The sequence below is a fragment of the Thalassophryne amazonica genome, chromosome 6 (assembly GCF_902500255.1).
Source record: "Thalassophryne amazonica chromosome 6, fThaAma1.1, whole genome shotgun sequence".
NCBI classification, from domain to species: Eukaryota; Metazoa; Chordata; class Actinopteri; order Batrachoidiformes; family Batrachoididae; genus Thalassophryne; species Thalassophryne amazonica.
This window is the reverse complement of record NC_047108.1, coordinates 109094097-109111400: the sequence shown is the minus strand read 5'-3', so window position 1 is coordinate 109111400 and position 17304 is coordinate 109094097. Positions and strand designations below refer to the sequence as shown.

Genomic DNA, 17304 nt, shown 5'->3' with positions numbered 1-17304 from the left:
GAGCAGCTTTAACTTTTGACCCCTGTACAAACTGAAACTGACCTTTGTCACCATTTTTGCTGTTTTTACCCCATAACTCCTGATCATTCAGTCATCGATAGTCCAAATTATACCTTTTTGGAATCTTTATTATCAGGCAAATAATGTGGTGTAGTTTTCTATATGATTAGAGCATCTTTTAATTTAGATTAACTGATTCCATCTGCTCAAAGTGATAATCAGTGAAATCACCTGGTGGAGTCAGTGGCTGCAAAGATAACCCGCACCCTCTTGGTCCTTTCTGGGACAAGTTGGCTACCCCTAATTTTGACCCCTACCTGGCTGCCTATTGAAAATTCAAGTGGCCAATCAGTTTTTTTTTCTTTTTTTTTTTTGTTTTTTTTTTTTTTTAAGAGTTCATGTCTATGGATTATTTGTGCCAAATTTGATGTTTGTATCACCATTTGCAGGATTCCACTCTAAATATTCTCTTATCTGCTGCACTATATATGAGATGTAAGATGTTGTTCCTCAATGTTTCTCAATTGCCCTCAAAAGTATTGGAACACTTGGTATTTCACACATTTTAATTTGTTTACTCCATTTCAAATACATTTTTTCCTAACATTATCTTCCTTAACTCAAACTGAAAACAAATCTCTACAACTTGATATAAATTAATTAAAAATATAAAAACCAGCTTCCTGATGAAGTGGTGTAGAGGAGGATTTTTTTAAAAATAAGACCTGAAAGTTCAGCTACAATTTGACAGAAAGTACATTTGAGATGAAAGCCTAGATTTGAAGTTTTGGTGAAAGAAACATTTGTATTTCTTCATAATTAATGCAAATAAACTCCAAGACATAATGACTTGGAAATGTTCATGTTTCCATCCCCTGACTTGTTTAAAGAAAACTGGCAATAAAAGTGATTATTATTTACAGGTTTCAGCAAGTTTTAGAGATTTGCCTTCAGTTTGAGTTTGAGGAAGATAATTTTAGAAATTTTTATTCTTTATATTTTTTGTATTTCTTGCATTTGAAATAGCATAAACAAATTAAATGTTTGAAATACCACGTGTTCTAATACTTTTGGAGGGCACAGTGTCCTAACCTTATGATGAGTGCGAAATGAGTGTGGTATTATTCCTCTTTTGTTTAAGAATGTTTAATTTTCACTGTTGCTGCACTTTCTGTCAAATCATAGTTATATCATATTGATATGAAAATTCAGTAAGGTATATCTTCTATTATACATTCCAAATCTAAGGTGGTACTCCACTAGTGTTTACTAAGGTACACCTAAATATCTTAAATAAAAAAAAAAACAAGAGTTGAGCCACTTAGGTACCTAGTCTTAAGAACCAGGGATGGGAGGTTGAAAAGCTTTTTTATCCCATGGGAATTCTCCCTACCCACCTAAGCGGCTCAACAAAATCGACAGCATGCATATAAGTGACATTTACATGGCAATATTGAGATAAGATCATTTGGCCATATTGTACAGCCCTACTGTGAACTAGCTGAAAACTTTGAATATTAATTTACATCTACATAAAAAAAAAAAATGGTTCAAGTGGCAGGGGGTTAAGGCTGTAATTGGGGGGTCAGCTGAAAAGCAAAAAAGAAAAATGCTTAAAAAGGTGGGGAGTATAGGGGGCAGAGCCTTTCCAAAAGCTGAAAGGCAAAATAAGGAAAATGCTTAAAAAAAAAGGGGGGGGGGGGGCAGAGCTCCCCCCAGAAGCAGAAAGGTTTTAGTCATGCTCATGCTCCCAAGTACCACAGTAGGAAGCTTGAATCTTCGACTGGACTGGGTTGCTTGACGTGAGGACGTTTTGCTTCAAATCACAGAAGCTTCCTCAGCTAAAATTCTTGCTCTGGTAGTCTGACTTCTGTCTTGACTCTTGTAGAGAAGAATAAACCAGAAGCCAACAAAAGCTGGAGTTTTTAAACCTATCAATCAATCAATCAATTTCATTTATATAGCGCCAAATCACAACAAACAGTTGCACCAAGGCGCTTCATATTGCAAGGCAAAGCCATACAATAATTACAGAAAAACCCCAACTGTCAAAACGACCCCCTGTGAGCAAGCACTTGGCGACAGTGGGAAGGAAAAACTCCCTTTTAACAGGAAGAAACCTCCAGCAGAACCAGGCTCAGGGAGGGGCAGTCTTCTGCTGGGACTGGTTGGGGCTGAGGGAGAGAACCAGGAAAAAGACATGCTGTGGAGGGGAGCAGAGATCAATCACTAATGATTAAATGCAGAGTGGTGCATACAGAGCAAAAAGAGAAAGAAACACTCAGTGCATCATGGGAACCCCCCAGCAGTCTAAGTCTATAGCAGCATAACTAAGGGATGGTTCAGGGTCACCTGATCCAGCCCTAACTATAAGCTTTAGCAAAAAGGAAAGTTTTAAGCCTAATCTTAAAAGTAGAGAGGGTGTCTGTCTCCCTGATCCGAATTTGGAGCTGGTTCCAGAGGAGAGGAGCCTGAAAGCTGAAGGCTCTGCCTCCCATTCTACTCTTACAAACCCTAGGAACTACAAGTAAGCCTGCAGTCTGAGAGCGAAGCGCTCTATTGGGGTGATATGGTACTATGAGGTCCCTAAGATGGGACCTGATTATTCAAAACCTTATAAGTAAGAAGAATTTTAAATTGTATTCTAGAATTAACAGGAAGCCAATGAAGAGAGGCCAATATGGGTGAGATATGCTCTCTCCTTCTACTCCCTGTCAGTACTCTAGCTGCAGCATTTTGAATTAACTGAAGGCTTTTCAGGGAACTTTTAGGACAACCTGATAATAATGAATTACAATAGTCCAGCCTAGAGGAAATAAATGCATGAATTAGTTTTTCAGCATCATTCTGAGACAAGACCTTTCTAATTTTAGAGATATTGCGCAAATGCAAAAAAGCAGTCCTACATATTTGTTTAATATGCGCATTGAATGACATATCCTGATCAAAAATGATCAAAAAGCCTAACCAGACCCCTCCTACCGAGAGGCCGACTGCTATAGGCTAGTGACTAAACAATAGCTCTAATTAGCACCTATTGTGCGCTAGTTAGCACTCTCCTAATGATGGGATGGAAGCCTCCCCTGATGGCTCCCTTGATGACTCTCCTGACGACGTGAATGACTCATTACCATGAACAAAAGACTGAAACTGCTTTGACCTGAGTACCCCATTATAAACAGAAAACAAAGCGTGTCTGAGACCCGCCCCCCCGGTTGAGGCTGGGTTTCAACTGTTTTACAAAGAATGCTTCCTTGACACCTCTCTCAAACCATTTCTTCTCTCTGGCTAAGATTTTAACTTCCTTGTCCTCAGATGTGTGGTTAGTGTCTTTCAGGTGGAGATGAACTGCAGACTGACGTACACTGGTGACCTCTCTGCTGTGCTGGTATAGCCTCTTGTTTAAAAGGTTGCTTAGTCTCACCTATGTAGTGTTCATTACAGTTTTCCTGACATCTGATATAATACACTACATTGCTCTGTTTGTAACTAGGGATCCTGTTCTTAGGGTGAACTAATTTATGTCTCAAGGTGTTAACTGGTTTAAAGTAAACTGGGATTTTGTGCTGTCTGAAGATCCTCTGTAGTTTTTCCCCTACACCTGCTAAATAAGGGAGAGACACTCTTCTTCTTGTCTCTGTCTCCTGTCTATCTGGTCTCTTTGTTTTCTGGGACTTCTGCACTTTGTCCAGGGACCATTGTGGGTACCCACATACTGTGAGGGCTTTCCGTACAAGTTGTTGTTCTTTAGCCCTTCCCTCTGCAGTTGTGGGCACCTGTAGGGCTCTGTGTTGAAGAGTCCTGATCACCCCGAGCTTGTGTTCAAGGGGGTGGTTTGAGCCAAAGAGCAGTCTCTGCCTCACAGCTGAGATGGCCTCAGCGGTGGGGATGCAGGTGAACAACAAAGTCACATCAAATGACACCATAGTTTCATCTGCGTTCAGCTGCAGGTCCTTGATCTTGTTCACAAAATCTTGTGTGTTCTCCACATGGTGGTCTGAGTTACCGACTAGAGGAGCCAAAATCCACTTGAGGTGCTTGGCCAAATTGTATGTGATGGAATCTGTGCTACATACAATAGGCCTGAGTGGTACGTCCTGTTTGTGGATTTTGGGCAGTCCATAGATGCATGGAGTGGTGTCCCCCGGGTACAGTCTCTAGTATGTCTGCCTGTCGAAGAGTCCCTCTTTCTCCAGGTTTTGGAGGTAGCTAATGATTTTCTTCTTATAGCCACTCGTGGGATCTCTCTTCAGACGTTCGTATGTACTGGAGTCACTGAGCAAGTTGTTGATCTTGGCCTTGTAGTCCGATGTGTTCAGGACCACTGTGCATCTGCCTTTATCCGCTGGCAGGATAAGGATGCTTTGGTCCTTCTGCAGTGCTGCCAAAGCTTTCTGTTCTTCTCCTGTGATGTTGGACGGAGAAGGCTTAGCACTGTTAAGCACTGCTGTGACTGTTAGTTGGAGGTCCCCAGCTTCTGACTCTGACAAACTGTTATATTTAATGGCTGACTCTACTGCAGTGATGTAATCTACTGTCGGTATATGTTTAGGGGTCACTGAGAAATTTAGTCCTTTAGCGAGCACATCCTTTTCTGTCTGTGTAAGAACCCTGTCGGACAGATTCTTTACCCAATTTTCCCTGTTGTCACTAATTTGTCTGGGTGTAGACTACCAGAGCAAGAATTTTAGCTGAGGAAGCTTCTGTGATTTGAAGCGAAACGTCCTCACGTCAAGCAACCCAGTCCAGTCGAAGATTCAAGCTTCTCTACTATGGAAACCACCTGGACAACTGAGAACCTACACAGAAACACTCCCAAGTACCATTTTACTGAAAAAAAAGTCTGAAGGACCTAAAGGACAAGGTTAGATGGCGAGGAGCTTTTCCACGCATGTGAGAGGCAAATAAAGAAAAATTCTTAAAAAGGCAGGGGGTCTGGGGGGGAAGCTGAAAGGTTTTTGTCATGCTAATGCTCCCCTGAAGCATTTACTCAAAATAAAGTCTGAAGGACTTAAATGAAATGGTGAGATGCTGACGAGCTTCACTCATTCATGTCTATGACATATGCATATTAGTGTATTTGTTGTCTTTCTGATGCCTGATTCTGTTTTTTCTCTCTGTTTGAGGTGCGGCTCCATCCAGAGATGGGTGTGGTGTCTGTTTCTGTAACCCTCCTGTCCTGTGCACCGGCAACATTTCCTGTATATTCATTTTGTGAATTTTTTTTTTTTGTGTGTGTGTGTGTGTGTCTGTAGCATGGCCCAGGCAGAGGGTCACCCCTTTGAATCTGGTCTGCTTGAGGTTTCCTCCTCAGAGGGAATTTTTCCTTACCACTGTTGCTCTGGGGGTTAGTAAGGTTAGACCTTACTTGTGTGAAGCATCTTGAGGCAACTTTGTTGCGATTTGGTGCTACATAAATGAAATAAATTGATATCGTATTGCCCTCTGTTCAATTAGTAGTTATTTTATTGGTACGCCAGTGTAAACTATATATATATATATATATATATATACACACACACGTATAAAATTAATCATACATTTATTGCTATTCCCGCTAAGTCATTAGATTGTTTCACAAAGACCAAAGCGGAAATAACCCTTTTTTGCTTTATTGCGTCGTTGATATGTTCATCTTTCTGTGTTTATATTGATTTTACGACATAAACCCAATCAATCAACTGAAGCTGCGTCATTTGTCTCCACAGCAAAACTGTGGGCACAAGCCGAACCGGATCAGGCTCTGACTGGTCGAACCGGGTCACAGCACATTTTAAGGGCACTTACCACAGAAAACGAGCTTTTATCGCATCCTGCTCCGCCGCGATCACAACCGTTAGTTTGACAAGCTAACAGCAGTGTCAGCTTGCTCCGGAAGCACAAACAGGTTGTGGGCGGGAACCAGGAACCGCTGATCTGTATATAAAACACTGGATCGCTCATTGGCCACTCGGCCGCCATGTTACCACTCGCATGTCCCTTTGTGATTTTGCCAAAAAACGTATTCACGTGTAGCTATAAACTGCGCAGATTTACCATTTAAAAGGCTGTGGACAAACATTTCCCCTGTGAGTATGATTGAAATGAAAAGTAATGAAAAATAATTTGAAGAGTTCTATCCCTTATTCCAACATCGACACAGATAATACAACCCCAATTCCAGTGAAGTTGGGACGTTGTATGATGTAAATAAAAAGAATACGATTTGCAAATCCTCTTCAACCTATATTCAGTTGAATACACCACAAAGACAAGATATTGAAAGTTCAAACTGATAAACTTTATTGTTTTTGTGCAAATGTTTGCTCATTTTGAATTGGATGCCTGCAACATGTTTCAAAAAAGCAGCTTTTTTTTTTTTTTTTTGTATGGAGAAAACCATGACATAAAATACAATTATATGAAAAGTATGATCATGATTGCCAGAACAAATGATGATAAACATTTGGTTTTTCCTGATTTTACCCTGGCAGGTCATGTGCTGAATGTATGTAATCAGGGGAGGTATCTTGGTCATGTGATCACAGATATGTTGAGTGATGATGAGGATATTTTTCATCAGTGTTGTACGCTATATGTCAGAGCAATTCAACAATTGTGGCCCAGCAGAACTGGGACTGAATAAAACACAGTCGTCAGCATACATCAGATGGTTCACCACTGTATCCCCAACCACACAGCCAGTTCTACACCCATTCAGCTGTTCAGACAGAGCATTCATATAAAAATTAAATAAAACTGGAGACAAAATGATCCCTTGTCTGACTCCATTGCTGACCTGGAAAGGAGAAGATATACAATCACCCCATTTCACCTGCATTTTTTGGTGTGCATACTAATACATAAGTAGCCTCACTATGGATTTGGAAACGCCAGCATCACTCAATTTTCTGAACAATTTTTCATGGTTCACACGATCAAATGCCTTAGAGGCCTTCATGAAACACAAGAATATTGATGAGATTTTACCTTTATAATCACTCAATAATTCTTTTAAAACATATATACAAATATCAGTAGTATGCATGGCTTTAAATCCAAATTGATATTCTGAAGAGATAATCAAAGTATTAACTCTGCAGAAGAATTTGCTCAAGTACTTTAGACAATACATTAACAAGAGCAATGGGCCTGTAATTGTCAGAGGTGCATAATTTCCCTGCTGTATAATTCATACATATATAAAAAAGTTATATGTAATAAAGGCTCAGCCCTTCTTCATTGTAGTCACGTGAGCTTGTGTTCATGGTCTCACGTTGTTGCTGATTTAGTTCTGATTTACCCAGGTTTTTTCTTCTGAGGTGTAGTACGATACAGATAAGCAGTCCAGCGAAATAAGTGCCTTTCACCTCCTCCAGCTAATGTTCTCAGCACTGAGCTAACTACAAAAACTAAGTGTGCGGTTTGTGTGTCTGTAACATGTAGTTAATGTAAGTTTAGACTGTGTGTGACTCAGTTAGCCACGCTAGCAGTTAGCTTTGAGTTCCGGTCTGGTCGCGGTCGTATAATGCACAAGTAGGAGCCTGTAAATGAGTGTTTGCATGTTACAGAGTCATCTCGCACGATAACACGTTTTACTCTTAGTTTACATGCTGTGTCCATACCAATGAGTAGCTGCATCTTATTTGTTTATAATAATTGAGAGCTGTAATGTTTTGAACTAATTAATATTATTTGGTTTGTTATTTCAGACTCACTTCTTCACTCCATCACCCTCCCTAACTGTAAATATTTGTAAATATGTTCATGAATATCAGCTGGAGTAAAGCCTGCTGTGTTCTGACCAATACACTATATTGTCTACAGTTAGCCTCTATGTGAACAGGCACCAGGCTATCATAGCCTCAGTAACATTTGGTCCTTCGAGCTGGATAACTTTATTTAAGATGGACCCAGTGGAAGAGATGTATCCCGCTGTGAGGCCTAAGAGACAAACCCGGCCTCCTCCTTGACTACAGGACTATGAAGTGGATTATGTGGGATATCATGCCACCTTCAACTACAGTAAGAGCACCACCACCCCCTCAAGCGTATCCAGTCCAGGTGACCCCCTTCCAGACACCCTTCTCCCAGCGCTCCCATGGGAATGTTGCTCACTCTTAGATTCCTCAGCTAGCCCCAAGTCGCCTCCAGAGAACCGATGTGGAATGGGACAACCTGCCACCATCTCCCCTGACAGCCCCGTACCAGGCCAGTTCCTACCACAATTACCACTTCTCCCAAGGGATCAGAGTAATACAGGAGGAGAATTCGAAGTTGCAACAATCACGGCAGTGGATCCAGGAATGCATAAAGAAACTGAATGAGGCCTGAACTGAGATTAAGGAATTAATAGACATTGCCCGCTCATTTAAAACAGAAACAGCCCAAACTCATAGCCCTCTCCAACTGCAGAGAAACTGTCAAGTTCCATAGCTCCTATTAACTACCCCTAAAGACAGGCCCTCACGAGGTGAACAATTGGCCTCCTCCACCATGGCCTGAACCTGAGCCAGACCTGCAAAGTAATATGCAGGCCCTCAAGATTGAAGGAGCTAGTGATCAGCTTCTTTATCCTCCCCCTCTTAACGACTCTGTTCCACCTCCTGATTGCCCTCCTTTGCCTCACCCGTGTCCATATCCAGCTCCTGTGAATGCAGAGACCAGGCATCTGGCACCTCAACCAGCTCAACCATGTTCACCTGCTGTAGAGACAACTCCTCGCATGCCCCCTCTTAGTGGTAGCATTCCACCATTTACATCTGAACCACTGTACAGAGGGCCTAACCCTACCATCCCAAAGTTCATCAGTCCAGACCCCAGCGAGTTTGCAAGGCTGCGCATAGCTTTAGAGAACCTGCTTCCAGCCAATGTCATGAACTTTTCCGTTATCAGATATTTGTGGACCACCTTAGGCTAGAAGAAGCCAGGCTTATTGCTGATGCTTATTTGAACTCCTCCACTCCATAAAGTGATACTATGGCAGCCCTCCGTGATAAGTTCAGCCAACCACACCAACTTGCCCTTAGGAGAATAGCTAGTGTCCTTGAGGCCCCTGAAGTTAAGCGTGGTGACATTGCAGCATTCTAGATGTTCTCCCTTCAGATACAATCCCAAGTAGGCTTGCTACAGACGTTAGGTCCAGCTGGGGAAATTGAACTGAACTGTGGTTCCCATGTAGCTCACTTACTAAGCAAGCTCCCTGCTGAACAGTGTGCTGATTTCCCCTGACAACAGTTTAAGCAGTCTGGAACCAGCCACATCCTCTGTGACCTGTAGGAGTGGCTTCGTTATGAGTCATGGTGTCAGGGGTTCGACAGTCCAACTACTACACAAGCCAACAAAGAAAGGCCAAGCGTGAGGAATGACAGTCGTGCTGCCAAACAGACAGTGACGGTCCTGCATGGTGCTGGCGAGTCCACATCACCCCTTCCCAACAAGTGTAGAACAGATAAGGGGAAGATTAGGAGTAAAGCATACTGCCCTTACTGTGAGAGTAATGAACATTATCTTAAGCTGGGCAGACACTGCAATATTTTCAATCATTGTACTTGGCTCCAGCTCAAACTGTGCGACAAAACCGCAGGGTTTAAAAGTTCAGAGTGCACGATTCATGTTCTCACACTGTACGGCCCGATGCTCTGATGTGATCTGACTGCTCACATTGTACGTTCAAAAACCACACATGGGACTCGTGTTTTGGAAGCAAAACGTAAGCAGCAGCTTTTTTTTCCTTTAAAAAAAATTATTTACATTCTCATGCCTATCAGCGCACACAGTGAGTGAAATCAGGTGGGGGGAGACTGAAAGCATATGCGCACGCGTGCACACACAGCAGACAGCAACATGATTCACGAGAGGACAGTAAAAAAACATTCATAACAGGTGTTGCTACTTACACTGTTGTATAAATAAACTATATTTCATACAGAGTCTTACAGCTGTGCAAGGTGTAGGAACTTACTACCTCATCTGTTGTAAATCCTGTTGTTGTCTGCTGTGTGTGCACGCACGTGTGCATATACGTTCAGTCTCCCCCCACCTGATTCCACTCACTGTGTACGCTAATAGGCATGAACTTTAATATGATATTAGGTTACTGCGAGGGAATGCAATAAAAAAAAAAAAAAAAAAACTCAAGACTTTACATGAGATCACTGTTTGCTCTCTCCGGTGTTTGCTCATGGACAGTGCGTGAGGTAATCAGCGCACTGCACTTTCTGGACGGCAGGGAACTGAGTCCATTTGCCACAACCTTTCAACATGTTTGTATAGCTCTTCTGGCTGGGGAAGACAGGATGTCAACAGACACTGGACAGAGTTCATGGGCTGCCCCATGGGCTGGACCAGACCTTGTAGAGTCCACCCCATTCTTGTGTGGACAACAGCAGGACTTCCGGGTGGTCCCAGCCTGACAGGTTCAACTGGTGTGACGAGGTGAGGCTGATCTGAGCCGATAAGAAGTGATGGCTCAGCTTCTCTGAACACAGGTATGGGAAGGCCACGGAGGTGTCTGAACTTCTTTTGAAGGCGCTCAATAGGGTAAGTGTACTGGGCGAGGCTAAGACGGCTGGCTATAAATGCACCTTTAATCTTGTAGCTATTGTGAGGACTAGTAACTGAGGAGACACAAAGACACTGTGTATCCAGGAAGTACTTGAATGTCCTGCCTTACAGTGCGCATAAAGGTCTTCTCAAATGTCCTTTATGCCCAGAGCTTTGGCTGCCCTTGGTAACAGCATTGATTTTTCAGACCCGTCCTCCAGGATCACAAAAGTGTTCAGGGTCTGTGCCCCATAGTGGATGAGGATGGGAACCCTGTTCCCTGCACCTGGTCGATCGAGGTAGAGAGTTTGAGGTGGAGCTAACAAGACAGCTGTCTTGGAGTTTACATGCTGTGTCCATAACAATGAGTAGTTGCTTCTTATTTGTTTATAATAATTGAGAGCTGTAATGTTTTGAAAGAATGAATACTATTTGGTTTGTTATTTCAGACTCACTTCTTCACTCCATTACCCCCATAACTCTAAATATTTGTAAATATGTTCGTGAATATCAGCTGGAGTAAAGCCTGCTGAAGGACATACTGGAGTCTGGTGTCTTCATTCCTGTGTTCTGACCCACACACCATCCTGTCTACAGTTAGCCTCTATACGAACTAGCACCCTGCTATCATAGCCTCAGTAACATTATATATCAGAAAATGATTATATACACTCAACAAAAATATAAATGCAACACTTTTGGTTTTGCTCCTATTTTGTATGAGATGAACTCAAAGATCTAAAACTTTTTCCACATACACAATATCACCATTTCTCTCAAATATTGTCCACAAACCAGTCTAAATCTGTAATAGTGAGCACTTCTCCTTTGCTGAGATAATCCATCCCACCTCACAGGTGTGCCATACCAAGATGCTGATTAGACACCATGATTAGTGCACAGGTGTGCCTTAGACTGCCCACAATAAAAGGCCACTCTGAAAGGTGCAGTTTTATCACACAGCACAATGCCACAGATGTCGCAAGATTTGAGGGAGCGTGCAGTTGGCATGCTGACAGCAGGAATGTCAACCAGAGCTGTTGCCCGTGTATTGAATGTTCATTTCTCTACCATAAGCCTTCTCCAAAGTCGTTTCAGAGAATTTGGCAGTACATCCAACCAGCCTCACAACCGCAGACCACGTGTAACCACACCAGCCCAGGACCTCCACATCCAGCATGTTCACCTCCAAGATCGTCTGAGACCAGCCACTCAGACAGCTGCTGAAACAATCGGTTTGCATAACCAAAGAATTTCTGCACAAACTGTCAGAAACCGTCTCAGGGAAGCTCATCTGCATGCTCGTTGTCCTCATCGGGGTCTTGACCTGACTCCCCCCCCCCCCCCCCCCCCCCAATAAAACAAAACTGCACCTTTCAGAGTGGCCTTTTATTGTGGGCAGTCTAAGGCACACCTGTGCACTAATAATGGTGTCTAATCAGCATCTTGGTATGGCACACCTGTGAGGTGGGATGGATTATCTTAGCAAAGGAGAAGTGCTCACTATCACAGATTTCGACTGGTTTCTGAACAATATTTGAGGGAAATGGTGATATTGTGTATGTGGAGAAAGTTTTAGATCTTTGAGTTCATCTCATACAAAATGGGAGCAAAACCAAAAGTGTTGCGTTTATATTTTTGTTGAGTATAAATAACATAGCGGATCACTATACTTCATATCAGGTCAGAGAGAGTTGCAAAGCTGCACAAAGCAGAGAAAGAATAAAATGCAATGTAAATGTAAACTGCCAAATTAATGACGTCCCGCCCCAAACCATATTTACACATGTACAAACTTGCTGGTGAAAGTTTTCCAGCTAAAAGCCCCGACAGAGGACTGTACGCACAGAGAACCCTCTGCACCTTATTATAATACTACTACTACTAATAATAATAATGCATTCTGTTTATATTGCACTTTACACACTACTAAAAGACACTTTACAGAAGAGAGAAAATAACAACGAACAAAGCAACTTTATTACAGAACGAAAAAAATTAAAAATATAAAATCAAACCTTCACTGTGCCTCGTTGATAGATGGCGGCCGCATATCTTGTGCCTCAGCAACCACTGCAGCGACTACTCTTTATCATGTCTGTGGTTTGTATGGAGTGTGTGGGCCAATGAGCGATCCAGTCATTTATACAGACCAGTGGCTCCCGCACTGACCGCAGCTTCTGATAGAGGTGGGCAATACCGGGAATTTTGGTATTGATCCGACACCAAGTGAATACGGGCGCAGTATCGCCAAAATCGATGGATACTTTTTCCTATTTCCTATTTTTCCTATTTAAGCTTCATAGATCCAAAGGATCCAAAAGACCTAGGATAGAATTTCGCCAAACATTGTACATGACAACAAAATACGTTATTATCACAATCAACATTTTTGTTTAAAAAAATATCACTCAACACAATCTAAAACAAAATCTCCTGAGGTAGAGGAGATTTTGACGAAGCCAACAGAACCACATCCAACCACAGAGATTTAAACCACAATACAAGGGTGTGCTGCTCTGTGTTGTGTGACACAGCACAGTGCTGCTCTTACAGAGAGTAGACTTTGATGAATCTGCGTGCGCAGCAGTCAGTGCGTGCGGGAGAGAAAAACAGTTTTGAGTATCGACCTTTTTACACGAGGATCGTTCAATATCAATACCAGCATTGATATCAATATTATCAATATTAGGATCGACCCGCCCACCTCTAGCTTCTAACTGTTCAGGTCATCTCTGCAAGATGGCCTTGTGGGAAGGCTTCCAGACTACTTAAGATGTTTCCCGGATGTAAACAAGAAGACATCCAGCATGGCGCGAAGCCACACGCATGCATCAGTGAGAGAATAAGTAATCATGATTTCGTTGAAATTTTTGCCATTCGTGTGACTTAAAATATTGTCAAATTATTACATCGGCAAGTTATGTATTGTTTTGCAGCGCAGTTATTCGTTTCTGTGGGACTACTTTAGGTGTAGTTATCACTTCTTGGTGATGAGGCCAGAGTGCGGATGTGTACAGAATATTAAAAGTCTGAATAGTGGTTCGGCCCAACCGAGATAGACAACTGTAACTTCTGAGCAGTGGCACTGAATTATCCAGTGACTTGAGCCACAGATCAGTGACTACAGCAGAAACGCAGCTCATTGCAGCAACATGTTTGTCCACCATCATTGTAGAGAGACTGTTTGTGACGCGCCTCTAAACGTCAGCAGCTACTGCAGCAGATAACTGAAACAATCCTTCAAGTGGTGACGCAAGCACCAAATTCGCCACAAATCTATATCATAATAGCCAAGGGGCCCCTGTGTGTGTGTGCGGCTTCTATCACGGTGAAACCAGGGAAAGCTGAGATTTGCCATTTGGTATGTATTTTGAGTCAAGGATGAACGGCCCCAAAAACTGAACATTGATAGGACAAATATTTTTTGAGAAGCTACATATGTTAGCTAACAACAGTGAACAATGGACATTGATATTTACATTCTGGACTGAAGAGTGGCAACAAGATGGCGGACTAGTCGATCACATTGTTAAGAGCTCTCTCCAAGACCGCAAAACTTCTGATGTGGTTCAACCCCGTGGCCTGATTGGCTGTGGGCTTTAGGTCTTGGTTTGATTGTGGGTCTTTATGTGTTTATGCATGTTGATCACCTGCTGTGTTGTTTTATGTTAAATCTACCTGCTTCCTGTTTCGTCTCTGTTCCATGTCCTTTGTTAAGTATTTTAGTCTCTGTTCCACATCCTGTGTTAGGCTTATTAGTTTCTGTTCCACGTCCTTTGTTAGTTTTTTTTAGTCTGTTTCACGTCCTTTGTTAGGCTTGTTAGTCTCTGTTCCATGTCCTGTTAGGTATTTTAGTCTCTGCTCCCCATCCTTTGTTAGGTTTTTATAGTCTCTGTTCCATGTAATTGTTAGGTTTTTTTAGTCTCTGTTCCTGGCCCTTTGTTAGGTATTTTAGTCTCTGTTCCATGTCCTTTGTGTTGTGAAAGTGTAGTGACACGGACCCACAACAGAGGGCGCAAATGAACGGTCAATAGATGAGCCAAAAAATAACAATTTAATGTTGTGAAGGTGCATAACGAACATACAGACAATCTCAGAATATGATTACAGTCAATCCACAAAGGTGACGTGTGGGCAGGCTCGAGGATAGAAGACGTCTGTCCTGAGAAGAGCCGGAACCACACGATTTCCGCCGCCACCGAACCTGGTGAATACTGGAGCCGCCAAGTCCCGAATTCCCAGGTGATCACCGTCCCCGACTGTCGGATCTGGTACTGCTGGCGAAGAACAAAGACAGTCAAGTGTGGGTGTGTGTACACCCTGTAACAACAACGGTGGGAATGCCACCTCCACCTCTCACTCAATATTCTATAGAGTACCGCAGTGATTCCTCAGGGGAAAAGAGTGCCGTCCTGCACTCACTCTGCTTCTACAGAAAAAGGTACCGGTACTCCTGCAAACACTCACAATATACAGATATATTGCAGAACACAAACGGCTGAGTCTATTTCCTCCAAAGAAGTACGATATCTCGGCAACGAGGTGGAGATGACGTCTGGTCTTTATGGGGTGAGATGATGTAGAGTAGATGGGTGACAGCTGTCAAGAGATAATGAGTGACAGCTGTCACCCCCGGCTGTGTCCGTGGTGGCAGCGCCCTCTCGTGCCTGAAGCCCGCACTTCAGGCAGGGCGCCCACTGGTGGTGGGCCAGCAGTACCTCCTCTTCTGGCGGCCCACACAATAGGACCCCCCCCTCAACGGGCGCCTCCTGGCGCCCGACCAGGCTTGTTCGGGTGACGGTGGTAGAAGTCGGCCAGGAGGGCCGGATCCAGGATGAAGCTCCTCTTCACCCAGGAGCGTTCTTCGGGTCCATACCCCTCCCAGTCCACCAAGTACTGGAACCCCCGGCCCATCCAACGGACGTCCAGGAGCCGGCGCACCGTCCAAGCTGGCTCCCCGTCGATGATCCGAGCAGGAGGCGGCGCCGGTCCGGGAGCACAGATGGGTGAGGTGTGGTGAGGTTTGATCCGTGACACGTGAAAAACCGGGTGGATCCGGAGTGAAGCCGGGAGTTGAAGCTTCACTGCGGCAGGACTGAGGACTTTGAGGATCTTGAATGGTCCGATATATCTGTCCTTAAGTTTTGGGGAGTCCACCTGGAGGGGGATGTCCTTCGTGGAAAGCCATACCTCCTGCCCGGGCTGGTAAGCAGGGGCCGGGGATCGCCGGTGGTCTGCATGGGTCTTCGCCCTCGTCCGGGCCTTCAACAAGGCAGAACGGGCGGAGTGCCACACCCGACGGCACTTCCGCAGGTGGGCCTGGACAGAGGGCACACCGACCTCTCCCTCCACCACGGGAAACAACGGGGGCTGATACCCCAAACACACCTCAAATGGGGAGAGGCCGGTGGCAGAGGACACCTGGCTGTTATGCGCATACTCGATCCAGGCCAGATGTTTACTCCAGGCCGTCGGGTGTGCGGACGGCACACAGCGCAGAGCTTGCTCCAATTCCTGATTGGCCCGTTCTGCCTGTCCATTGGTCTGCTGATGATACCCGGACGAGAGGCTCACAGTAGCCCCCAGTTCCCGGCAGAAGCTCCTCCAGACGTGTGAGGAGAACTGGGGACCACGATCAGAAACGATGTCGGTGGGTATCCCATGCAGACGGACGACGTGGTGGACCAGGAGGTCTGCTGTCTCCTGGGCTGTTGGGAGCTTCGGGAGGGCCACGAAGTGGGCCGCCTTGGAGAATAGGTCCACTATCGTGAAGATGGTGGTGTTGCCCTGGGACGGCGGGAGGCCCGTGACGAAATCCAGGCCGATGTGGGACCAGGGGCGATGAGGCACAGGTAACGGCTGGAGAAGTCCTTGGGACCTTTTATGGTCTGCCTTGCCCCTGGCACAGGTGGTGCAGGCCTGGATGTACTCCTGGACGTCGGCCTCCATAGACGCCCACCAGAAGCGCTGCCGGACAACTGCCACGGTCCTTCGCACCCCTGGATGACAGGAGAGCTTGGAACCATGACAGAAGTCCAAGACTGCAGCTCTGGCCTCTGGTGGGACGTACAAACGGTTCTTTGGACCTGTTCCTGGGTCCGGGCTCCGTGCCAGGGCCTCCCGGACGATCTTCTCCACGTCCCAGGTGAGAGTGGCCATGATAGTGGACTCAGGCAGGATGGGCTCCGGTGGATCCGACAGTGCAGTTTTGACCTCCTCTTCGTGTACCCGGGACAAGGCATCCGACCTCTGGTTCTTGGTCCCGGGGCGATAGGTGATCCGGAAGTCAAAACGCCCGAAGAACAGTGACCAGCGGGCTTGCCTGGGGTTCAGCCGCTTGGCGGTCCTGATATACTCCAGGTTCTGATGGTCAGTGAAAACCGTGAATGGCACAGACGCTCCCTCCAACAGGTGTCTCCACTCCTCAAGAGCCTCTTTCACCACAAGGAGTTCTCGATTGCCGACGTCATAGTTCCGTTCAGCCGAGGTCAACCTGCGTGAAAAGTAGGCACACGGGTGAAGAACCTTATCAGTCTCTCCGCTCTGGGATAGCACGGCTCCTATCCCTGAGTCAGAGGCGTCCACTTCAACCACGAACTGGCGGCTAGGGTCGGGCTGCACCAAAACTGGCGCAGTAGAGAACCGTCGTTTCAACTCCTTGAACACGGCTTCGCACCGATCCGACCAGGTGAAGGGGACTTTTGGAGAGGTCAGGGCTGTCAGGGACTAACTACCTGACTGTAGCCCTTAATGAACCTCCTATAGAAATTAGCGAAG

At 44.8% G+C, this 17304-nt stretch overlaps 1 protein-coding gene across 1 annotated transcript in view; it reads right to left on the bottom strand.

Moving 5' to 3' along the window:
- The window catches only part of mfn2 (mitofusin 2), an 85725-nt gene extending 79834 nt beyond the window's left edge, over nucleotides 1–5891 (bottom strand). The window contains exon 1 of the mRNA XM_034173123.1: nucleotides 5788–5891. The gene's annotated coding sequence lies outside the window, so the exon portion shown is untranslated. The remainder of the gene's footprint in view (nucleotides 1–5787) is intronic.
- Nucleotides 5892–17304: the final 11413 nt, after the last annotated feature.